This window comes from Triticum urartu, chromosome 1A (assembly GCF_056163025.1).
Source record: "Triticum urartu cultivar PI428250 chromosome 1A, HENAU_Tu73, whole genome shotgun sequence".
In the NCBI taxonomy this organism is placed as follows: domain Eukaryota; kingdom Viridiplantae; phylum Streptophyta; class Magnoliopsida; order Poales; family Poaceae; genus Triticum; species Triticum urartu.
This window is the reverse complement of record NC_141873.1, coordinates 502856786-502883901: the sequence shown is the minus strand read 5'-3', so window position 1 is coordinate 502883901 and position 27116 is coordinate 502856786. Positions and strand designations below refer to the sequence as shown.

Below are 27116 nucleotides of genomic sequence, written 5' to 3'. Positions count from 1 at the left end.
GCCGGCCTGCTCTATATGCAACTCAGCTGATGATTCTTGGCGGCACTCGCTGTTTGATTGTCGCATGGCGCGGTGCGTTTGGGCCCTGGGGATGGAGAAGTCCTTGAGCATTTGCTATCCAACAGAGCGGAGGATGCCTGCCTTTGGCTGTTTTGGTTGTTTGAAACGTTGAACCAACAAGATTTGGCAAGAGTGCTCATTACTATGTGGTCGATTTGGTGGGCGAGGAGGCGTGCGATACACGATAACAAGTTTCAGAGCCCTCTGTCAACTATGTGCTTCATCAATAGGTATTTGGAGGATTTGGAGATTGCTTCGGCAAGGACCATACAGCCAACTAGGGGGCCAGCACAGCCTGTGGATCGCTCCAGGTGAAAACTCGGCAAAGATAAATGTTGATGGAGAATTGTCACGCAATGGACGCATGGGCGCTGCTGCAGCAGTTTGTCGAGATAAGGATGGCAAGTATCTGGGAGCCTCGGCGACGATCTTTGAAGGACTAGTTGATGGACCAAACCTAGAAGCTTGTGCATGCAATGAAGCCCTCTCCCTCGCAAAGGATCTCAACATAACACATGTGATAATAGCTTCAAATTGTATGCAGGTTGTCTCGGATATCAACCAGGGTGCGCATTCACCTTATTCCATGATTCTATATGAGATTAGAGATAGAGTAAAGTAACTTTGGCGCAAACCTAGAAACCATACGCACAAGATAACCCAACTCGAGCACGAACTCAGAGTAATGGCGACGAACGCCGCGGCCACGAACCGGCCTGTATCTTGGCAACCTTTATTCACTGGGATTGGCACCACTCGAGGACTACATCGTCTAGACTTTATACACCGGATGACGCAGCGCCCACGCATGCATAACCCACGCACACACTACCTCCGGAATCAGCCTCTTCTCGTCGTGAGCCACTCGCTCCTCCGTGAGACCCGGTCAAACATCCATGCAATTAGCCAGCACGTACTAACAGACTAACAGCACACGCCCATGCATGCAACTAATCTGCAGCGTTCCTGCACAAACACACGCGACGCACACACGCGCACCTACGCGCCATGCACATACACATGGCTTATTGCCAACACTTTCCGTTTTGAGGTTAGGGAGGCGAATTTTGAAGCCCATGCCTTGTTCAAGGCAGCTTCGTCGCTTCCGGAAGGTCGCCACATGTGGCTAGGGATCCCTCCAAACATTACTTGTATTCCGGATGTCTTGATCAATGAATAAAATTCCTAGTTTTCCTCAAAAAAAAAACCCGAAACGGAAGCGTGCAGTTCTCCCACATTGCTGCTTCCTTCGTTTCCCCTGTTACACACCGCCGCCGCCGCTACACTCCGCTCCTCCGTTGTCTTTCCATGGCAAATTCCTCTGCTCCTTCCACCTCATCAATTTGCTACACATCTATGTCTTCTCCAATGGAGACCATTAAGGCAACGAGGTAACAGACCTCATATGGCGGACACGGTGATCATGAACTGCAACAGCGAAGGAGGAGGAGGACCTATGATGGAGGTGGGCGGAGGTATCTATTCATCTATTACTAGATAATACCCCGTGCGTTGCTGCGGAATAGGTTGCAATATATACTAAAATGATTTGATAGTATGAAACATGATTTTTTGAATTTAAAATGAAAAGTAAAACCGAATATACAAATGATTTATTATATAATTGCTGTTTATATTTAACAAAAGTAGCATTTTTTCATGCATGGTACATATGCTTTAGAATTAGCAAAAAATAATGACGAAATCATATTATCCGTTCAGCAAGTTAATCTATGATTTTTATGGGAACATGTCGTTAGCACTTTAGGCTTAATTTTTGGCTTTGGCAGTCTTGAACGCGCGATACTGAAATAAAGAATACACTTTGGTAAAAAATAATTTGAATCCAAATGGACTCTTCATATTTTTCATAAGATCAAACGAAGGCATGATGGTGAGGTGGCATGTGCTTGAACAATTTGAACAAAACTTTTAAACATGAATTATATATGGCGTTCCTCGGTTCCTCCATAGAGTTATGAAAGCAACCTATAGTACTCAACAATGGTTCGTTAATCTGATGTAATTATTATCCTTATTTTTATCTTGTGCAAACCTTGTTAACTATTAATTTGTTTGTATAAGATGTCGTACTATTTTTTTCAAGTCAAAAAAAAGTGGGACTCCAGCCCTCCATGTACCTTAATCATCTATGCTTCAGACATCATTTTGCAAAATTCGACCACAATCCAGAAAACAAACCAATAAACATGCATCCTTGGGGTGTTACAAATAATACAATCTTCCGTCCTATGAACAAAACTACAGAAGGCATGGCAAAAAATAATAAAGAAAATCATCTAGTAGGATTATATCACGCTAAAGTAGGGAGGATTAGGAAAGGAGCAACCAGGAATAGCCTCCTACATGCTACAGATGCCATGAGTGGGAGGGCCTGCAGGAAATGGGGACTCCAACTTTCGCTGACCACTATAATCTGCATGAGCAGAAACGGAGGTGCATGAAGAAAATTAACGACAGAGGGAGATTGATATAGGAGATATAATCAAGGATTAACACAAGGGGTTAGTTGCATAAGAAAGTGCATTCTTGACGAAAAAATCAACCAAAGCAAACCATTGAGATTAGAACTCAACACATACACAACTTTTAATCTATGCGTACCTTTAAATCACTTGGTCAAGCAATCAACCACGCATCCAGTATTCTGAAAACAAGGAAAGAGATTGGTAATGCAAGCATACTTTCAGCAAATAGCATGTCGATCACACAATCAAAAACATTGGTATAACCTTGAGGATATTTGATCAGAGAACGTTGACTGCAATCTGAGGAGTTTGTCGATCAAAAACTTGGACCTGTGCGATTCTGTGTTAGACAAAATGATGCAGAGCACCGGTAATACTGTTTCTTTGAGAAAGAGACAGAACATTCAATCGTACAAATCCATGACTCTTTCCCCAATTCCTTTTACATGAAGATACGGACAGGTGGACTGTTCCTGAAAGTATAGGTCAAAACTTATCTGAACAAATGCAGCAGCACATAAGATTCAATCCTAATATGTGATGGTTAATAATGGTGACCTTCAGATTAGATAATATAAAAGGAATCGAGTAAAGAGTCATGGATTATATATTGTATCCCATTTACATTGCTGATTGGAAGATGGACGCCAATGATAGAGGAGTTCAGCCGAGCGAAGACCATACGGACGGTCGACCGAGCGAAGCAGATGCGGGGCACCAGCGACCATCTATAGGCGTGATGTGGTTCCGTCAGGTGCGGCGCGGTGGCCAACATGTAGCCCCATCTTGCCGTGATGGCGAGTTGCGAGCTTACGATGAGGCGATGGCTGCTTAAATCTAGCACTTTCTTCCGCATATGTAGGATAATGGAGGGGGAGGTAATAAGATGTGATGAATGCTGCCGTTTCATCTGGATATGTTGCTGCCGTTTCATGGGGCGTCGGTCATGGCGGCGTCTAGCAGAAGACAAAACGACGGGGAAGACGAACCCTCAGCGACGATCGAGCTACTGTGATAAGCCGGGTAGATTGATTAGATGCGTTATTAGTTACATGGACTTTAGTCAAACGACCAAGCGTTAGATAGATGGCACACGTGCAGAACCAAAACAGCCTTACAATAACTGGCCCATTGGACATTAGATGCAAAACTTTTTTTTTGGATTCTAGGTGCAAAAATCCTAGCTTCGTACAGCCGTGGAGAAAACGAATCGACTACACGACGTGCTTTTTTCTATACCGTCATTCATGCAGCAGCGGGATAATTAGCAATTAGTGAGACGTGGCTGCACCAGGGCCGGGTTTGATCGATTGTTACGGCAGAAACGGAACTACTTGATGACAACCAAAACGGGGTTGCTGACATGGCATATGTGTTATGGTTAGATGGCTGCATGTCAAGAGATATAAATTAGTGGACCTACTTGATGATGTGAATAGCTTGCATGTTAAGATAAATAGAATAGTGGGAATGAATCTCTTAGGTATATAGGATTTCCCGACATCTCTTCTCCACTCGGCCTCTCTCTTGTCACCGGGGTCACCCATCGGCGTCAGGGATCGTGTCCTGCCCATCGATCCATGTCGACCCTACAGTTGACCCCGACCCTCAATTTGTGTCGACGACTCTTTTGGTCGTGGAGCGCGGGACCGACCAGCGATCCAGGTTACTACCCTTCTAGGTCTTTGACTCGACCGACGGCTGCTCACTCCTGCAAACCGACGTCTGCCAGCCTAGGCAACCATCATCGCCCTCTGCCTCTGGGCTGGGCCGCCGTGACAGGCGCCAGCTGCCTACTGCTGTTGACTGCTCCGCTGCTGCCTGCTGCCCCTTCTCTTCATCTGCGCTTCTTACATCCGCAACAGGCCTGCAGTCACCTCCTATCGCTGCCGGCGCATGCTTGTCGATTGATTGTGGGGACGTGGGCTCTGCGTATTTTATTATGATAGAGAACAGTTCTGGAGAAAAATACGTGTATGCATCAGTTACGCTCTGGGGACTCGAGTCGAACTGTATGAGAGAACCGGCTAGTTCGAGGTATGAAAAACACACGCAATAAAACTTTGGAATCTCAGCAGCCAATCTTTGTCATTAACATAAAATCAACGGTTATAAAATGATGACATATGGAGAACTATGAAAGCCTTCATCTTTTAATATTAGGTATAGAAACACGTACCGAAGGGACTACTTCTCTAATAAAAGAATACTGGGACTTGAAACCAATGTACATTCTGAAGGAAATATGCCCTAGAGGCAATAATAAAGTTATTGTTTATTTCCTTATATGATGATAAATGTTTATTATTCATGCTAGAAATTGTATTAACCGGAAACATAATACATGTGTGAATACATAGACAAACAGAGTGTCACTAGTATGCCTCTACTTGACTAGCTCGTTAATCGAAGATGGTTATGTTTCCTAACCATGAACAAAAGAGTTGTTATTTGATTAACGGGATCACATCATTAGAAGAATGATGTGATTGACATGACCCATTCCATTAGCTTAGCACCCGATCGCTTAGTATGTTGCTATTGCTTTCTTCATGACTTATAAAAGTTCCTACGACTATGAGATTATGCAACTCCCGTTTGCTGGAGGAACACTTTGTGTGCTACCAAACGTCACAACGTAACTGGGTGATTATAAAGGAGCTCTACAGGTGTCTCCAAAGGTGAATGTTGGGTTGGCGTATTTCGAGATTAGGATTTGTCACTCTGATTGTCGGAGAGGTATCTCTGGGCCCTCTCGGTAATGCACATCACATAAGCCTTGCAAGCATTGCAACTAATGAGTTAGTTGCGAGATGATGTATTACGGAACGAGTAAAGAGACTTGCCAGTGACGAGATTGAACTAGGTATTGAGATACCGACGATCGAATCTCGGGCAAGTAACATACCGATGACAAAGGGAACAACGTATGTTGTTATGCGGTCTGACCGATAAAGATCTTCATAGAATATGTAGGAGCCAATATGGGCATCCAGGTCCTGCTATTGGTTATTGACCAGAGAGGTGTCTCGGTCATGTCTACATAGTTCTCGAACCCGTAGGGTCCGCACGCTTAACGTTCGTTGACGATATAGTACTATGTGAGTTATGTATGTTGGTGACCGAATGTTGTTCGGAGTCCGGGATGAGATCACGGACATGACGAGGAACTCCGGAATGGTCCGGAGATAAAGTTTGATATATGGGATAATAGTGTTTGGTCACCGGAAGGGTTCCGGAAATCACCGGAAGGGGTTCCGGATGTTTCCCGAAATGTTTGGGTACGAGAACACTTTATTTGGGCCAAAGGGGAAAGCCCACAAGGTTTTTGGAAAGCGCAAAAGGAAGTTTTGCGGGTTCCAGGCGCCAGACGCCAGGGTCCCTGGCGTCTGGGTCCAGACGCCGGGAACCCTGGCGTCTGGCCCTGGAGTCCGAGAAGGACTCTTGCCTTTCGGGTGAAACCGACTTTGTGGAGGCTTTTACTCCAAGTTTCGACCCCAGGGCTCAACATATAAATAGAGGGGCAGGGCTAGCACCAAAGACACATCAAGAAACACCAAGTCGTGTGCCGGCAACCCTGTCCCCTCTAGTTTATCCTCCGTCATAGTTTTCGTAGTGCTTAGGCGAAGCCCTGCGGAGATTGTTCTTCACCAACACCGTCACCACGCCGTCGTGCTGCCGGAACTCATCTACTACTTCGCCCCTCTTGCTGGATCGAGAAGGCGAGGACGTCACCGAGCCGAACGTGTGCAGAACTCGGAGGTGACGTGCTTTCGGTACTTGGATCGATCGGACGTGAAGACGTACGACTGCATCAACCACGTTGATACAACGCTTCCGTGAACGGTCTATGAGGGTACGTAGACAACACTCTCCCCTCTCGTTGCTATGCATCATCATGACTTTGCGTGTGCGTAGGAAATTTTTGAAATTACTACGTTCCCCAACATATTTTCTTAGTTATACGTGTTTATGTTATTACAGACACAAAATAAATAAGTTTAGGAAAAAATCTATTTTAAACCTTGAACTCGTAGTGGTTGGGCAAAACGAACCCTCAAGGTGAGCACAAGGTAACTGTTGGAAATATGCCCTAGAGGCAATAATAAATTGATTATTATTATATTTCCTTGTTCATGATAATCGTTTATTATCCATGCTAGAATTGTATTGATAGGAAACTCAAATACATGTGTGGATACATAGACAACACCATGTCCCTAGTAAGCCTCTAGTTGACTAGCTCGTTAATCAATAGATGGTTACGGTTTCCTGACCATGGACATTCGATGTCGTTATAACGGGATCACATCATTAGGAGAATGATGTGATGGACAAGACCCAATCCTAAGCCTAGCACAAAGATCGTGTAGTTCGTTCGCTAAAGCTTTTCTAATGTCAAGTATCATTTCCTTAGACCATGAGATTGTGCAACTCCCGGATACCGTAGGAATACTTTGGGTGTGCCAAACGTCACAACGTAACTGGGTGAGTATAAAGGTGCACTACGGGTATCTCCGAAAGTGTCTGTTGGGTTGGCACGAATCGAGACTGGGATTTGTCACTCCGTGTGACGGAGAGGTATCTCTAGGCCCACTCAGTAGGACATCATCATAATGTGCACAATGTGATCAAGGAGTTGATCACGAGATGATGTGTTACGGAACGAGTAAAGACACTTTCCGGTAACGAGATTGAACAAGGTATCGGGATACCGACGATCGAATCTCGGGCAAGTATCGTACCGCTAGACAAAGGGAATTGTATACGGGATTGATTGAATCCTCGACATCGTGGTTCATCCGATGAGATCATCGTGGAACATGTGGGAGCCAACATGGGTATCCAGATCCCGCTGTTGGTTATTGACCGGAGAACGTCTCGGTCATGTCTACATGTCTCCCGAACCCGTAGGGTCTACACACTTAAGGTTTGATGACACTAGGGTTATAAAGGAAGTTTGTATGTGATTACCGAATGTTGTTCAGAGTCCCGGATGAGATCCAGGACGTCACGAGGAGCTCCGGAATGGTCCGGAGGTAAAGATTTATATATGGGAAGTCCTGTTTTGGTCACCGGAAAAGTTTCGGGTTTTATCGGTAACGTACCGGGACCACCGGGAGGGTCCCGGGGGTCCACCAAGTGGGGCCACCAGCCCCGGAGGCTTGCATGGGCCAAGAGTGGTAAGGGACCAGCCCCTGAGTGGGCTGGTGCGCCTCCCACAAGGCCCAAGGCGCCTAAGGGAAGAAGGGGGGGCAAACCCTAAGGGCAGATGGGCCCTAAGGCCCATGCTCCCTGCGCCTCCCTCTCCTCCCCTCTTGGCCGCCCCCCTCAAACCCATCTAGGGCTGCCGCCCCTCTAGGGGTGGGAACCCTAGAGGGGGCGCACCCTCCTCCTTCTCCCCTATATATAGTTGAGATATTTGGGGCTGCAGACATACGAGTTTGGACCTCTCCATGGCGCAGCCCTGCATCTCTCCTTCTTCCTCTCCCGCGGTGCTTGGCGAAGCCCTGCAGGATTGCCACGCTCCTCCACCACCACCGCGCCATTGTGCTGCTGCTGGATGGAGTCTTCCTCAACCTCTCCCTCACTCCTTGCTGGATCAAGGCATGGGAGACGTCACCGGGCTGTACCTGTGTTGAACGCGGAGGTGCCGTCCGTTCGGCACTAGAATCATCGGTGGTTTGGATCACGACGAGTACGACTCCATCAACCCCGTTCTCTTGAATGCTTCCGCTTAGCGATCTACAAGGGTATGTAGATGCACTCTCCTTCCCCTCGTTGCTGGTCTCTCCATAGATAGATCTTGGTGACACGTAGGAAAATTTTGAATTTCTGCTACGTTCCCCAACAGTGGCATCATGAGCTAGGTCTATTGCGTAGTTACTATGCACGAGTAGAACACAAAGTTGTTGTGGGCGTTGATTTTGTTCAATATGCTTACCGTTACTAGTCCAATCTTGATTCGGCGGCATTGTGGGATGAAGCGGCCCGGACCAACCTTACACGTACGCTTACGTGAGACCGGTTCCACCGACTGACATGCACTAGTTGCATAAGGTGGCTGGCGGGTGTCTGTCTCTCCCACTTTAGTTGGATCGGATTCGATGAAAAGGGTCCTTATGAAGGGTAAATAGCAATTGGCATATCACGTTGTGGTTTTTGCGTAGGTAAGAAACGTTCTTGCTAGAAACGCGAGACCGGTTCTCCCGATGTGCTTTGCACAAAGGTGGCTAGCAGGTGACAGTTTCTCCAACTTTAGTTGAACCAAGTGTGGCTACGCCCGGTCCTTGGAAAGGTTAAAACAGCACCAACTTGACAAACTATCGTTGTGGTTTTGATGCGTAGCTAAGATTGGTTCTTGCTTAAGCCCGTAGCAGCCACGTAAAACTTGCAACAACAAAGTAGAGGACGTCTAACTTGTTTTTGCAGGGCATGTTGTGATGTGATATGGTCAAGACATGATGCTAAATTTTATTGTATGAGATGATCATGTTTTGTAACCAAGTTATCGGCAACTGGCAGGAGCCATATGGTTGTCGCTTTATTGTATGCAATGCAATTGCGCTGTAATGCTTTACTTTATCACTAAGCGGTAGCGATAGTCGTGGAAGCATAAGATTGGCGAGACGACAACGATGCTACGATGGTGATCAAGGTGTCGCGCCGGTGACGATGGTGATCACGATGGTGCTTCGAAGATGGATATCACAAGCACAAGATGATGATGGCCATATCATATCACTTATATTGATTGCATGTGATGTTTATCTTTTATGCATCTTATCTTGCTTTAATTGACGGTAGCATTTTAAGATGATCTCTCACTAATTATCAAGAAGTGTTCTCCCTGAGTATGCACCGTTGCGAAAGTTCTTCGTGCTGAGACACCACGTGATGATCGGGTGTGATAGGCTCTACGTTCAAATACAACGGGTGCAAAACAGTTGCACACGCAGAATACTCAGGTTATACTTGATGAGCCAAGCATATACAGATATGGCCTCGGAACACGGAGACCGAAAGGTCGAGCGTGAATCATATAGTAGATATGATCAACATAGTGATGTTCACCAATGAAACTGCTCCATCTCACGTGATGATCGAACATGGTTTAGTTGATTTGGATCACGTGATCACTTAGAGGATTAGAGGGATGTCTATCTAAGTGGGAGTTCTTAAGTAATATGATTAATTGAACTTAAATTTATCATGAACTTAGTCCTGGTAGTATTTTGCAAATTATGTTGTAGATCAATAGCTCGCGTTGTTGCTTCCCTGTGTTTATTTTGATATGTTCCTAGAGAAAATTGTGTTGAAAGATATTAGTAGCAATGATGCGGATTGGATCCGTGATCCGAGGTTTACCCTCATTGCTGCACAGAAGAATTATGTCCTTGATGCACCGCTAGGTGACAAACCTATTGCGGGAGCAGATGCAGACGTTATGAATGTTTGGCTAGCTCAATATGATGACTACTTGATAGTTTAGTGCACCATGCTTAACAGCTTAGAATCGGGATTTTAAAGACGTTTTGAACGTCATTGACCATATGAGATGTTCTAGGAGTTGAAGTTAATATTTCAAGCAAATACCCGAGTTGAGAGATATGAAGTCTCCAACAAGTTCTATAGCTAAAAGATGGAGGAGAATCGCTCAACTAGTGAGCATGTGCTCAGATTGTCTGGGTACTACAATCACTTGAATCAAGTGGGAGTTAATCTTCCAGATAAGATAGTGATTGACAGAATTCTCTAGTCACCATCACCAAGTTAGTAGAACTTCGTGATGAACTATAATATGCAAGAGATAACGGAAACAACTCCCAAGCTCTTCGTGATGCTGAAATCAACGAAGGTAGAAATCAAGAAAAACATCAAGTGTTGATGGTTGACAAGACCACTAGTTTCAAGAAAAGGGCAAAGGGTAGAAGGGGAACTTCAAGAAGAACGGCAAGCAAGTTGCTGCTCAAGTGAAGAAGCCCAAGTCTGATCCTAAGCCCGAGACTAAGTGCTTCTACTACAAAGGGACTGGTCACTGGAAGTGGAACTGCCCCAAGTATTTGGCGGATAAGAAGGATGGCAAGGTAAACAAAGGTATATTGGATATACGTGTTATTGATGTGTGCTTTACTAGTGTTTATAGCAACCCCTCGGCATTTGATACTGGTTCAGTTGCTAAGAGTAGTAACTCAAAACGGGAGTTGCAGAATAAACAGAAAGTAGTAAAGGGTGAGGTGACGATGTGTGTTGGAAGTAGTTCCAAGATTGATATGATCATCATCGCACACTACCTATACTTTCGGTATTAATGTTGAAACTAAATAAGTGTTATTTGGTGTTTGCATTGAGCATGAATATGATTTGATCATGTTTATTGCAATACAGTTATTCATTAAAGTCAGCGAATAATTGTTGTTCTGTTTACCTTCGATGGTCATACACCCAATGAAAATAGTTCGTTGGATCTCGATCGTAGTGATACACGTAATCATAATATTAAAACCAAAAAGATGCAAAGTTAATAATGATAGTGCAGCTTATTTGTGGCACTGCCGTTTAGGTCATATTGGTGTAAAGCGCATGAAGAAACTCCATGCTGATGGGCTTTTGGAATCACTTGATTATGAATCAGTTGATGCTTGCGAACCATGCCTCATGGGTAAGATGACTAAGACTCCGTTCTTCGGAACAATGGAGCGAGCAACAGATTTGTTGGAAATCATAAATACTGATGTATGTGGTCCGACGAATATTGAGGCTCGCGAAAGGTATCATTATTTTCTGATCTTCACAGATGATTTGAGCAGATATGAGTATATCTACTTGATGAAACACAAGTTTGAAATATTTGAAAAGTTCAAAGAATTTCAGAGTGAAGTGGAGAATCATCGTAACAAAAATAAAAGTTTCTACGATATGATCGCGGAAATAAAATATTTGAGTTACAAGTTTGGCCTTCAGTTAAAACAATGTGAAATAGTTTCACTACTCACGCCACCTGGAACACCACAGTATAATGGTGTGTCCGAACATCAAAACCGTGCTTTATTAGATATGGTGCAATCTATGATGTTTCTTACAGATTTACCAATATCATTTTGGGATCATGCATTAGAGACAGCTGCATTCACGTGAAATAGGGCACCATCTAAATCCGCTGAAACGACACCGTATGAACTATGGTTTGGCAAGAAACCTAAGCTGTCGTTTATTAAAGTTTGAGGTTGCAATGCTTATGTGAAAAAGTTTCAACCTGATAAGCTCAAACCCAAATCGGAGAAGTGCGTCTTCATAGGATACCCAAAAGAAAATGTTGGGTACACCTTCTATCACAGATCCGAAGGCAAGATATTCGTTGCTTTGAATGGATCCTTTCTAGAGAAGGAATTTCTCTCGAAAGAAGTGAGTGGGAGGAAAGTAGAACTTGATGAGGTAACTGTACCTGCTCCCTTATTGGAAAGTAGTTCATCACAGAAATCTGTTCCTGTGACTACTGGACCGATTAGTGAGGAAGCTAATGATGATGATCATGTAACTTCGGATCAAGTTACTACCGAACCTCGTAGGTAAAACCAGAGTGAGATCTGCACCAGAGTGGTATGGTAATCCAGTTCTGGAGGTCATGTTACTTGACCATGACGAGCCTACGAACTATGAGGAAGCGATGATGAGCCCAGATTCCACGAAATGGTTTGAGGCCATGAAATCTGAGATATGATCCACATATGAGAACAAAGTATGGACTTTGATGGATTTGCCCGATGATCGGCAAGCCATAGAAAATAAATGGATCTTCAGGAGGAAGACGGACGCTGATAGTAGTGTTACTATCTGCAAAGCTAGAATTGTCGCAAAAGGTTTTCGACAAGTTCAAGGTGTTGACTACGATGAGAGTTTCTCACTCGTATCTATGCTTAAGTCTGTCCGAATCATGTTAGCAATTGCCGCATTTTATGAAATCTGGCAAATGGATAAACAAAACTACATTCCTTAATGGATTTAAAGAAGAGTTGTATATGATGCAACCAGAAGGTTTTGTCAATCCTAAAGGTGCTAACAAAATATACAAGCTCCAGCGATCCATCTATGGATTGGTGCAAGCATCTCGGAGTTGGAATATACGCTTTGATAAGTTGATCAAAGCATATAGTTTTATACAGACTTGTGGTGAAGCCTGTATTTACAAGAAAGTGAGTGGGAGCACTACAGCATTTCTGACAAGTATATGTGAATGACATATTATTGATCGAAAATAATGTAGAATTATTCTGTAAAGCATAAAGAAGTGTTTGAAAGGAGTTTTTCAAAGAAAGACCTCGGTGAAGCTGCTTACATATTGAGCATCAAGATCTATAGAGATAGATCAAGACGCTTGATAAGTTTTTTCAATGAGTACATACCTTCACAAGATTTTGAAGTAGTTCAAAATGGAACAGTCAAAAAAAAAAGAATTCTTGCCTGTGTTACAAGGTGTGAAATTGAGTAAGACTCAAAGCCCGACCACGGCAGAAGATAGAAAGAGAATGAAAGTCATTCCCTATGCCTCAGCCATAGGTTCTATAAAGTATGCCATGCTGTGTACCAGATCTATTGTATACCCTACACTGTGTTAAGCAAGGGAGTACAATAGTGATCTAAGAGTAGATCATTGGACAGTGGTCAAAATTATCCTTAGTGAAATAAGGATATGTTTCTCGATTATGGACATAACAAAAAGGTTCATTATAAAGGGTTACGTCGATACAAATTTCTGACACCGATCTGGATGACTCTAAGTCTCGATCTAGATACATATTGAAAGTGGGAGCAATTAGCTAGAGTAGCTCCGTGCAGAGCATTGTTGACATAGATATTTGCAAAATACTTACGGATCTGAATATAACAGACCCGTTCACTAAAGTTGTCTCACAAGCAAAAACATGATCACACCTTAGTACTCTTTGGGTGTTAATCACATAACGATGTGAACTAGATTACTGACTCTAGTAAACCCTTTGGGTGTTGGTCACATATCGATGAGAACTATGGGTGTTAACCACATAAATATGTGAACTATTGATGTTAGATCACATGGCGATGTGAACTAGATTATTGACTCTAGTGCAAGTGGGAGACTGAAGGAAATATGCCCTAGAGGCAATAATAAAGTTATTGTTTATTTCCTTATATGATGATAAATGTTTATTATTCATGCTAGAATTGTATTAACCGGAAACATAATAGATGTGTGAATACATAGACAAACAGAGTGTCACTAGTATGCCTCTACTTGACTAGCTCGTTAATCGAAGATGGTTATGTTTCCTAACCATGAACAAAAGAGTTGTTATTTGATTAACGGGATCACATCATTAGAAGAATGATGTGATTGACATGACCCATTCCATTAGCTTAGCACCCGATCGCTTAGTATGTTGCTATTGCTTTCTTCATGACTTATAAAAGTTCCTACGACTATGAGATTATGCAACTCCCGTTTGCTGGAGGAACACTTTGTGTGCTACCAAACGTCACAACGTAACTGGGTGATTATAAAGGAGCTCTACAGGTGTCTCCAAAGGTGAATGTTGGGTTGGCGTATTTCGAGATTAGGATTTGTCACTCTGATTGCCGGAGAGGTATCTCTGGGCCCTCTCGGTAATGCACATCACATAAGCCTTGCAAGCATTGCAACTAATGAGTTAGTTGCGAGATGATGTATTACGGAACGAGTAAAGAGACTTGCCAGTGACGAGATTGAACTAGGTATTGAGATACCGATGATCGAATCTCGGGCAAGTAACATACCGATGACAAAGGGAACAACGTATGTTGTTATGCGGTCTGACCGATAAAGATCTTCGTAGAATATGTAGGAGCCAATATGGGCATCCAGGTCCTGCTATTGGTTATTGACCAGAGAGGTGTCTCGGTCATGTCTACATAGTTCTCGAACCCGTAGGGTCCGCACGCTTAACGTTCATTGACGATATAGTACTATGTGAGTTATGTATGTTGGTGACCGAATGTTGTTTGGAGTCCGGGATGAGATCACGGACATGACGAGGAACTCCGGAATGGTCCGGAGATAAAGTTTGATATATGGGATAATAGTGTTTGGTCACCGAAAGGGTTCCGGAAATCACCGGAAGGGGTTCCGGATGTTTCCCGAAATGTTTGGGTACAAGAACACTTTATTTGGGCCAAAGGGGAAAGCCCACAAGGTTTTTGGAAAGCGCAAATGGAAGTTTTGCGGAGTCCAGGGGCCAGACGCCAGGGTCCCTGGCGTCTGGGTCCAGACGCCGGGAACCCTGGCGTCTGGCCCTGGAGTCCGAGAAGGACTCTTGCCTTTCGGGTGAAACCGACTTTGTGGAGGCTTTTACTCCAAGTTTCGACCCCAGGGCTCAACATATAAATAGAGGGGCAGGGCTAGCACCAAAGACACATCAAGAAACACCAAGCCGTGTGCCGGCAACCCTGTCCCCTCTAGTTTATCCTCCGTCATAGTTTTCGTAGTGCTTAGGCGAAGCCCTGCGGAGATTGTTCTTCACCAACACCATCACCACGCCGTCGTGCTGCCAGAACTCATCTACTACTTCGCCCCTCTTGCTGGATCGAGAAGGCGAGGACGTCACCGAGCCGAACGTGTGCAGAACTCGGAGGTGCCGTGCTTTCGGTACTTGGATCGGTCAGACGTGAAGACGTACGACTACATCAACCGCGTTGATATAACGCTTCCGCGAACGGTCTACGAGGGTACGTAGACAACACTCTCCCCTCTCGTTGCTTTGCATCATCATGATCTTGCGTGTGCGTAGGAAATTTTTGAAATTACTACGTTCCCCAACACATTTTCCTAGTTATACGTGTTTATGTTATTACAGACACAAAATAAATAAGTTTAGGAAAAAATCTATTTTAAACCTTGAACTCGTAGTGGTTGGGCGAAACGAACCCTCAAGGTGAGCACAAGGTAACTGTTGGAAATATGCCCTAGAGGCAATAATAAATTGATTATTATTATATTTCCTTGTTCATGATAATCGTTTATTATCCATGCTAGAATTGTATTGATAGGAAACTCAGATACATGTGTGGATACATAGACAACACCATGTCCCTAGTAAGCCTCTAGTTGACTAGCTCGTTAATCAATAGATGGTTACGGTTTTCTGACCATGGACATTGGATGTCGTTGATAACGGGATCACATCATTAGGAGAATGATGTGATGGACAAGACCCAATCCTAAGCCTAGTAGAAAGATCGTGTAGTTCGTTCGCTAAAGCTTTTCTAATGTCAAGTATCATTTCCTTAGACCATGAGATTGTGCAACTCCCGAATACCGTAGGAATAATTTGGGTGTGCCAAACGTCACAACGTAACTGCGTTACTATAAAGGTGCACTACGGGTATCTCCGAAAGTGTCTGTTGGGTTGGCATGAATCGAGACTGGGATTTGTCACTCCGTGTGACAGAGAGGTATCTCTGGGCCCACTCAATAGGACATCATCATAATGTGCACAATGTGATCAAGGAGTTGATCACGGGATGATGTGTTACGGAACGAGTAAAGAGAATTGCCGGTAACGAGATTGAACAAGGTATCGGGATACCGACGATCGAATCGCGGGCAAGTATCGTACCGCTAGACAAAGGGAATTGTATACGGGATTGATTGAATCCTCGACATCGTGGTTCATCCGATGAGGTCATCGTGGAACATGTGGGAGCCAACATGGGTATCCAGATCCCGCTGTTCGTTATTGACCGGAGAACGTCTCGGTCATGTCTGCATGTCTCCCGAACCCGTAGGGTCTACACACTTAAGGTTCGATGACGCTAGGGTTATAAAGGAAGTTTGTATGTGATTACCGAATGTTGTTCGGAGTCCCGGATGAGATCCCGGACGTCACGAGGAGCTCCGGAATGGTCCGTAGGTAAAGATTTATATATGGGAAGTCCTGTTTTGGTCATCGGAAAAGTTTCGGGTTTTATCGGTAACGTACCGGGACCACCGGGAGGGTCCCGGGGGTCCACCAAGTGGGGCCACCAGCCCCGGAGGCTTTCATGGGCCAAGAATGGTAAGGGACCAGCCCCTGAGTGGGCTGGTGCGCCTCCCACAAGGCCCAAGGCGCCTAAGGGAAGAAGGGGGGGCAAACCCTAAGGGCAGATGGGCCCTAAGGCCCATGCTCCCTGCGCCTCCCTCTCCTCCCCTCTTGGCCGCCCCCCTCAAACCCATCTAGGGCTGCCGCCCCTCTAGGGGTGGGAACCCTAGAGGGGGCGCACCCTCCTCCTTCTCCCCTATATATAGTTGAGGTATTTGGGGCTGCAGACATACGAGTTTGGACCTCTCCATGGCGCAGCCCTGCATCTCTCCTTCTTCCTCTCCCGCAGTGCTTGGCGAAGCCCTGCAGGATTGCCACGCTCCTCCACCACCACCACGCCGTTGTGCTGTTTCTGGATGGAGTCTTCCTCAACCTCTCCCTCACTCCTTGCTGGATCAAGGCATGGGAGACATCACCAGGCTGTACATGTGTTGAACGCGGAGGTGCCGTCCGTTCGCACTAGAATCATCGGTGATTTGGATCACGACGAGTACGACTCCATCAACCCCGTTCTCTTGAACGCTTCCGCTTAGCGATCTACAAGGGTATGTAGATGCACTCTCCTTCCCCTCGTTGCTGGTCTCTCCATAGATAGATCTTGGTGACACGTAGGAAAATTTTGTCTTTCTGCTACGTTCCCCAACAGTGGCATCATGAGCTAGGTCTATTGCGTAGTTACTATGCACGAGTAGAACACAAAGTTGTTGTGGACATTGATTTTGTTCAATATGCTTACCGTTACTAGTCCAATCTTGATTCGGCGGCATTGTGGGATGAAGCGGCCCGGACCAACCTTACACGTACGCTTACGTGAGACCTGTTCCACTGACTGACATGCACTAGTTGCATAAGGTGGCTGGCGGGTGTCTGTCTCTCCCACTTTAGTCGGATCGGATTCGATCCAAAGGGTCCTTATGAAGGGTAAATAGCAATTGGCATATCACGTTGTGGTTTTTGCGTAGGTAAGAAACGTTCTTGCTAGAAACCCATAGCAGCCACGTAAAACATGCAAACAACAATTAGAGGACGTCTAACTTGTTTTTGCAGGGTATGCTATGTGATGTGATATGGCCAAGAAGAATGTGATGAATGATATGTGATGTATGAGATTGATCATGTTCTTGTAATAGGAATCACGACTTGCATGACAATGAGTATGACAACCGGCAGGAGCCATAGGAGTTGTCTTAATTTATTTATGACCTGCATGTCAACATAAACGTCATGTAATTACTTTACTTTATTGCTAACCGTTCGCTGTAGTAGTAGATGTAATCGTTGGCAAGACAACTTCATGAAGACATGATGATGGAGATCATGATGATGGAGATCATGGTGTCATGCCGGTGACAAGATGATCATGGAGCCCCAAGATGGAGATCAAAGGAGCTATATGATATTGGCCATATCATGTCACTATTATTTTGATTGCATGTGATGTTTATCATGTTTTTGCATCTTATTTGCTTAGAACGACGGTAGTAAATAAGATGATCCCTCTTTAAAAATTTCAAGAAAGTGTTCTCCCTAACTGTGCACCGTTGCAAAAGTTCGTCGTTTAGAAGCACCACGTGATGATCGGGTGTGATAGATTCTTACGTTCGAATACAACGGGTGTTCACGAGCCTAGCATGTACAGACATGGCCTCGGAACACATGCGAAACACTTAGGTTAACTTGACGAGCCTAGCATGTACAGACATGGCCTCGGAACACAAGAGACCGAAAGGTCGAGCATGAGTCGTATGGTAGATATGATCAACATGAAGATGTTCACCGATGTTGACTAGTCCGTCTCACGTGATGATCGGACATGGCCTAGTTGACTCGGATCATGTAATCACTTAGATGACTAGAGGGATGTCTATCTGAGTGGGAGTTCATAAGATGAACTTAATTATCCTGGACATAGTCAAAAAGATCTTTGCAAATTATGTCGTAAGCTCGCGCTTTAGTTCCACTGTTTAGATATGTTCCTAGAGAAAATATAGTTGAAAGTTGACAGTAGCGATTATGCGGACAGTAGAAAGCTTATGTCCTTAATGCACCGCTCAGTGTGCTGAACCTCGAACGTCGTATGTGGATGTTGCGAACATCTGACATACACATTTTGATAACTACGTGATAGTTCAGTTAAACGGTTTAGAGTTGAGGCACCAAAGACATTTTGAAACGTCGCGAAACATATGAGATGTTTCGAGGGCTGAAATTGGGATTTCAGGCTCGTGCCCACGTCAAGAGGTATAAGACCTCCGACGATTTTCTTAGCCTACAAACTAAGGGAGAAAAGCTCAATTATTGAGCTTGTGCTCAGATTGTCTGAGTACAACAATCATTTGAATCGAGTGGGAGTTGATCTTCCAGATGAGATAGTGATGTTTCTCCGAAGTCATTACGACCAAGCTGCTAGAGCTTCGTGATGAACTATAATGTATCGGGGACATATATGATGATCCTTGAGATATTCGCGATGTTTGACACCACAAAAGTAGAAATCAAGAAGGAGCATCAATTGTTGATGGTTGGTGAAACCACTAGTTTCAAGAAGGGCAAGGTCAAAAAGGGATGCTTCATGAAACGGCAAATCAGCTGCTGCTCTAGTGAAGAAACCCAAGGTTGAACCCAAACCGGAGACTAAGTGCTTCTGTAATAAAGGTTACAGCCACTGGAGCAGAATTACCCTAGATACTTGGTAGATAAGAAGGCTGGCAAGGTCGATAGAAGTATATTGGATATACATTATGTTAATGTGTACTTTACTAGTACTCCTAGTAGCACCAGGGTATTAGATACCGGTTCGGTTGCTAAGTGTTAGTAACTCGAAATAAAAGCTACGGAATAAACGGAGACTAGCTAAAGGTGAGATGACGATATGTGTTGGAAGTATTTCCAAGGTTGATCAAATATCGTATGCTCCCTCTACCATCGAGATTGGTGTTTGCGTTGAGCATAGACATGATTGGATTATGTCTATCGCAATACGGTTATTCATTTAAGGAGAATAATGGTTACTGTGTTTATTTGAATAATACCTTCAATGGTCTTACACCTAAAATGAATGGTTTATTGAATCTCGATCATAGTGATACACATGTTCATGCCAAAAGATAGTAATGATAGTACCACATACTTGTGGCACTGCCACTTAAGTCATATCGGTATAAAACGCATGAAGAGGCTCCATGTTGATGGATCTTTGGACTCACTCATTTTTGAAAAGTTTGAGACATGCGAACCATGTCTATTGGTGTATATGCATGAAGAAACTCCATGCAAATGGACCGTTTAGACTCACTTGGTTTTGAATCACTTGAGACATGCAAATCATACCACTTGGGCAAGATGACTGAAAGCCTCGTTTTCAGTAAAATGGAACCAGAAAGCAACTTGCTGGAAGTAATACATTTTGATGTGTGCAGTCCAATGAGTGCTGAGGCGTGTAGTGGATATTGTTATGTTCTTACTTCATAGATGATTTGAGTAGATGTTGAGTATATTTACTTGATGAATCACAAGTCTGAATTATTGAAAGGTTCAAGTAATTTCAGGGTGAAGTTGAAAGATCGTCGTGACAAGAGGATAAAAAGATCTATGATATGATCATAGAGATGAATATCTGAATTACGAGTTTGGCACAGAATTAAGACATTGTGGAAATTGTTTCACAACTAATACAACCTGGAACACCATAGTGTGATGGTGTGTCCGAACATCATAACTGCACCCTATTTGATATGATGCATACCATGATGTCTCTTATCGAATTACCATGATAGTTTATGGGTTAGGCATTAGAGACAACCACATTCACTTTAAATAGGGCACCACGTAATTCCGATGAGATGACACCGTATGAACTATGGTTTAGAGAAACCTAAGCTGTCATTTCTTAAAAGTTTGGGGCTGCGACGCTTATGTGAAAAAAGTTTCAGGCTGATAAGCTCGAACCCAAAGCGGATAAATGCATCTTCATAGGACACCCAAAACAGTTGGGTATACATCCTGTCTCAGATCCGAAAGCAATAAGGGATTTTTTCTGGAATCGGGTCCTTTCTCGAGGAAAAGTTTCTCTCGAAAGAATTGAGTGGGAGGATGGTGGAGACTTGATGAGGTTATTGAACCGTCTCTTCAACTAGTGTGTGACAGGGCACAAGGAGTTGTTCCTGTGGCACCTACACCAATTGAAGTGGAAGCTTATTATAGTGATCATGAAACTTCAGATCAAGTCACTAGCAAACCTCGTGGGATGACAAGGATGCGTACTACTTCAGAGTGGTACGTAATCCTGTCTTGGAAGTCATGTTGCTAGACAACAATGAACCTACGAGCTATGGAGAAGCGATGGTGGGCCCGGATTCCGATAAATGGCTCGAGGCCATAAACCCGAGAGAGGATCCATGTATGGAAACAAAGTGTAGACTTTGACAGAACAGCTCGATGGTCGTGAGGCTGTTGAGTACAGATGGATTTTAAAAGGAAGACGGACAATGATGGTAAATGTCACCATTAAGAAAACTCGACTTGTCGTTAAGATGTTTTCCGACAAGTTCAAGGAGTTGACTACGATGAGACTTTCTCACTCGTAGCGATGCTAAGAGTCTGTTGGAATTATATTAGCGATTACTGCATTATTTATGAAATCTTGCAGATAGGATGTCAAAACATTGTTTCCTCGACGATTTTCTTGAGGAGAGGTTGTATGTGATACAACCGGAAGGTTTTGTCAATCCTGAAAGATGCTAATAAGTATGCAAAGCTCCAGCAATCCTTATAAGGACTGGAGTAAGCATCTCGGAGTTGGAATGTATGCTTTGATGAGATGATCAAAGATTTTGGGTGTATACAAAGTTTATGAGAAACTTGTATTTCCAAAGAAGTGAGTGGGAGCACTATAGAATTTCTGATGAGTATATGTTGTTGACATATTGTGGATCAGAAATGATATAGAATTTCTAGAAAGCATGCAGAGTTATTTGAAAAGTGTTTTTCAATGGAAAGCCTGGATTAATCTACTTGAACGTTGAGCATCAAGATCTATAAGGATAGATCAAAACGCTTAATGGTACTTTCAAATGAGCACATACCTTGACATGATCTTGAAGGTATTCAAGATGGATCAGTCAAAGAAGGAGTTCTTGCCTGAGTTGTAAGGTATGAAGTTAAGACTTAAAGCTCGACCACGGCAGAAGAAAGAGAAAGGACGAATGTCGTCCCCTATGCTTTTGTCATAGGCTCTATACGGTATGCCATGCTGAGTACCGCACCTGATGTGTGCCTTGCCACATGTCTGGCAAGAGGGTACAGAGGTGATCCAGGAGTGGATCACTAGATAGCGGTAAAAAATTGTCCTTGGAGTGATAAGGACATGTTTCTCGATTATGGAGGTGATAAAGAGTTCGGCGTAAAGGGTTACATCGATGCAAGCTTTAACACCTATCCTAATGACTCTGAGTAGCAAACCGGATACGTATAGTGGAGCAACCATTTGGAATAGCTCCAAGTGGAGCGTGCAAGCAGCATTTATAATATGACCTAGAGATTTGCGAAGTACATACGGATCTGAATGTTGCAGACCCGTTGACTAAAACCTCTCTCGCAAGCAAAACATGATCAAACCCAGAACTCATTGAGTCTTAATCACATGATGATGTGAACTAGTTTAGTGACACTAGTAAACTCTTTGGATGTTGGTCACATGGCGATGTGACCTGTGAAGTGTTAATCACATGGCGATGTGAACTAGATTATTGACTCTAGTGCAAGTGGGAGACTGTAGGAAATATGCCCTAGAGGCAATAATAAATTGATTATTATTATATTTCCTTGTTCATGATAATCGTTTATTATCCATGCTAGAATTGTATTGATAGGAAACTCAGATACATGTGTGGATACATAGACAACACCATGTCCCTAGTAAGCCTCTAGTTGACTAGCTCGTTAATCAATAGATGGTTACGGTTTCCTGACCATGGACATTGGATGTCGTTGATAACGGGATCACATCATTAGGAGAATGATGTGATGGACAAGACCCAATCCTAAGCCTAGCACAAAGATCGTGTAGTTCGTTCGCTAAAGCTTTTCTAATGTCAAGTATCATTTCCTTAGACCATGAGATTGTGCAACTCCCGGATACCGTAGGAATACTTTGGGTGTGCCAAACGTCACAACGTAACTGGGTGACTATAAAGGTGCACTACGAGTATCTCCGAAAGTGTCTGCTGGGTTGGCATGAATCGAGACTGGGATTTGTCACTCCGTGTGACGGAGAGGTATCTCTGGGCCCACTCAGTAGGACATCATCATAATGTGCACAATGTGATCAAGGAGTTGATCACGGGATAATGTGTTATGGAACGAGTAAAGAGACTTGCCGGTAACGAGATTGAACAAGGTATCAAGATACCGATGATCGAATCTCGGGCAAGTATCGTACCGCTAGACAAAGGGAATTGTATACGGGATTGATTGAATCCTCGACATCGTGGTTCATCTGATGAGATCATCGTGGAACATGTGGGAGCCAACATGGGTATCCAGATCCCGCTGTTGGTTATTGACCGGAGAACGTCTCGGTCATGTCTGCATGTCTCCCGAACCCGTAGGGTCTACACACTTAAGGTTCGATGACGCTAGGGTTATAAAGGAAGTTTGTATGTGATTACCGAATGTTGTTCGGAGTCCCGGATGAGATCCCGGACGTCACGAGGAGCTCCGGAATGGTCCGAAGGTAAAGATTTATGTATGGGAAGTCCTGTTTTGGTCACCGGAAAAGTTTCGGTTTTTATCGGTAACGTACCGGGACCACCGGGAGGGTCCCGGGGGTCCACCAAGTGGGGCCACCAGCCCCGGAGGCTTGCATGGGCCTAGAGTGGTAAGGGACCAGCCCCTGAGTGGGCTGGTGCGCCTCCCACAAGGCCCAAGGCGCCTAAGGGAAGAAGGGGGGGCAAACCCTAAGGGCAGATGGGCCCTAAGGCCCATGCTCCCTACGCCTCCCTCTCCTCCCCTCTTGGCCGCCCCCCTCAAACCCATCTAGGGCTGCCAGCCCTCTAGGGGTGGGAACCCTAGAGGGGGCGCACCCTCCTCCTTCTCCCCTATATATAGTTGAGGTATTTGGGGCTGCAGACATACGAGTTTGGACCTCTCCATGGCGCAGCCCTGCATCTCTCCTTCTTCCTCTCCCGCGGTGCTTGGCGAAGCCCTGCAGGATTGCCACGCTCCTCCACCACCACCACGCCGTTGTGCTGCTACTGGATGGAGTCTTCCTCAACCTCTCCCTCACTCCTTGCTGGATCAAGGCATGGGAGACGTCACCGGGCTGTACGTGTGTTGAACACAGAGGTGCTGTCCGTTCGGCACTAGAATCATCGGTGATTTGGATCACGACGAGTACGACTCCATCAACCCCGTTCTCTTGAACGCTTCCGCTTAGTGATCTACAAGGGTATGTAGATGCACTCTCCTTCCCCTCGTTGCTGGTCTCTCCATAGATAGATCTTGGTGACACGTAGGAAAATTTTGAATTTCTGCTACGTTCCCCAACAGTAACGTCCTCCGCGCTGGGCCCTTTCTTTACTACTCCAAAAAAGTTAGCTTTTTTCATGTTATATACACTACTAAAAATAGATGGGCATGGCCACACAGAGCGGAAAACTATTACAGAACAAAGTAGACTCCTCCCCTTCCTAGGGTTCCCTCCCTCCCTCCCCCGCCGCCACCCGCGAGGCGCCGGGGAGGGCCCCAAAATCTCTGCCGCCGAGCTCTCCTACGCCTCCCCCCTCCTCCCTCGCTGCCGCCAAAGGGCACGGCCGGGCGAAGCCCGGGCGTCGCCGGCGGCGGTGGGGCCCCTTCGTCCCCCTCTCGTGGGGTTTGGCGCGGGCCAGATCCCGCGGCTGGGCTTGGCGCTGGATGCCGGGTGCGGCATCGTGGCGGCGCCCCGAAGCAGGCCGGCGATAGTGGCGTTCAACGGGCGGCGGGCGGCATGGTGGTGGTGCGGGCCGGTGGTGGCGTCGGCGGCGGTGCTTCCGGCAGCGCTTCGGCGTCGCGTTCGGCGCTGCGGGTCGCGGTTGACCGGGTCGCAGGCAGCCCTCTTGCCATGGTGCTCTGGTGGGGGTGCGGCGCGGCTTCGGAGGTGGAGGGTTGCTCCCGCCCAGTCGGGCCCTCGCGGTTGGGTGGTGGCGCTCGGCTCGGATGGATCCCCTGGTCGCGTCTTCAGGCGGCGACGGCGACAGCTCTGCAACCCATCCTCTCCGTCTTCTAGCAACGGCCGATGCCTCCTGATGCTCTCGGCCTTCGAAGCGGGGGTGGAGCATGGTTCTGGGGGGAAGTTGGAGCCGACACGGGTGTCGGTCGTGGCCATGGGCCACTTCTCCACCTTCCCCTTTCCCCGGTCGGTGTGGTCGCAACCCTTCTCGAGGCAGCTTGGCCGGCGGCGGTTCTGGAGGTGGTTGGGGTCGTGGATTTAGACAAAGTCGTGGCCTTTGGTTGCTTCGGGGTGGTCTCATGGCGGGGCGGTAGCCCTGGCGGTGGGAGTCGCATTGGTCGTGCGCGGATCGCGAGGCTTGGATGCGGGCAGGCAACCATGGCCGCTCGGGCGGCATGGTTGTGTGTGTTGGCGGACCGGGGTGGCGGCGGGGGAGCTGAAGCACCGGGGTACATAACCTACCCAGTCCTGCTCTGGTCGATGGTGATGGCGTCCGTGGACGTCGTGTTCCTCCTTGCAGGCTCCGTCGTGGTGCTTCTTCTCCCTCCATCTTACTCCGGGTGAAAACTTGATCTTCGGATCAGACGGTGGCGACGTTCTTGCTCGTGCCCTTCATGGAAGCATCGTCTTGGAGTCCTCGGTCCAGCATGTGCGTCGCACACCCTCCCAGACGATCGCTCCTTGGTGGTGGTCTCCGTCGGCTCTTAGCGGATTCTTTGCTCATCTTTTAGATGCTTTGTGTCGTTGAGGTTGTGTGTCGGTGTCCGGCATTCATGTATTTTGCCTTGGGTCTGTGTGGCGTGCGTTTGTATCAGACACTTAATGTTGTGATTGTGCTTTATAATATAAAGCAGGGGGAAACCCTTTTTCGTGAAAAAAAGATGGGCACAAGTGATTTGAACGAGAGCTCCATATACGCCGCTGGTATGCGTCCGATCGCGGCGGCTTGGCTCAAGCAATGCACAAACGGGCCGGCCCAATTATCACGCGTCTAGCAAAATTCGTAAAATAGAAGCGCGCGAGTGAGATCGAACACCCGCCCACATGCTGAATTCTAGCGTGCGTAGCCAGATGAGCTAGGGATCTTGAGCAATGTTACCGCAGCGCCAAACTTAAAGTATGACACATAGTGGCAAATCCTTTAAAAAAATCAACATTGTACTTTTTTGAAAAATATACATTGAACTTTTTTTGTAAATCAACAAATTTAACATAACTTGAACCCTTTTTTAAATCAGCATTGAGTTTTTTTTGTAAATCAATGCAACGCCAACCTTATATATTCGTTGAACAAATTTTAAAATACAGCGAACTTTTTTTGTAAAAATGCACTTAACAGATTTCAAATACACAAGTGAACATTTTTAGTATACGTTGAACAATTCTCTTAATATACATTGAAAAATTTCATAACATATGATGAACAAATTTTAAATACGCAATGAACATTCTTAATATACGTTGAAAATTTTCACAAAATATGATGAACAAATTTTAAATACGCAATGAAAATTTCTTAATATACGTTAAACAATTTCATAATATACGTTGAACATTTTCTTAAGATGACGACAATTTTTGTAAATATGCTGTGAACTTTTTTTCAAAAATCCTGAACTTCTTATTCTTATGGAAATCTGGTTCAGGAGGTTCATATTTTTCGTTTGCTATTTCCTCCTAAGATGGCTGCCGGCTTTGATGTGTTTAAAAGTAATTCAAGGATGAAAAAAATCAGAGAATTTGAAAATAATAATACGCAAATTAGAATAAATTACCTCAGGGTTCGAGCCACACGCACGCTTATTTTTTGCAGATATGCAACTTCACGAATTCAAGAGAAAATGAAAAAAGAAAAAGAAAAAGGAAAGAAAATAGAAGAAAAATAGAAGAAAGAACATAAAGTGGAAAAAGGAAGCAATTTAATACAAGATATGTGTTGTCCGTGATGGTTAGTTCTGTCTGTCAACAGCAAGAGGTCTCTAGTTCGAGCCAACTCTGCATTTGCTTTTTTTTAACAGAAAAAAAAAATTAAAGCAGGCTGGCCAAGCAGCGAGTAGGACCGAGATCGCATAGTTCAAGGTGCAATCGACAGGATTTTGACTCGAGAGTTCGTTTTGCCCAACCTCTACGAGTTTAGGGTTTAAAATGGACTTTTTCCATAAGTTTACCTTTCATGGTAGAGGACACATGTTATTGAGAATATTGCAATTCGTTGATGTTGTTCTTCACATTAGCCATAGATAGTTCACCTAGTTTGAGAAGCCATGAAAT

General features: G+C 45.0%; 1 pseudogene; it reads left to right on the top strand.

Annotated features, from left to right (window-relative positions):
* The first annotated feature begins 416 nt into the window (after positions 1–416).
* Positions 417–25107, top strand: LOC125545144 (uncharacterized; annotated as a pseudogene).
* Positions 25108–27116: the final 2009 nt, after the last annotated feature.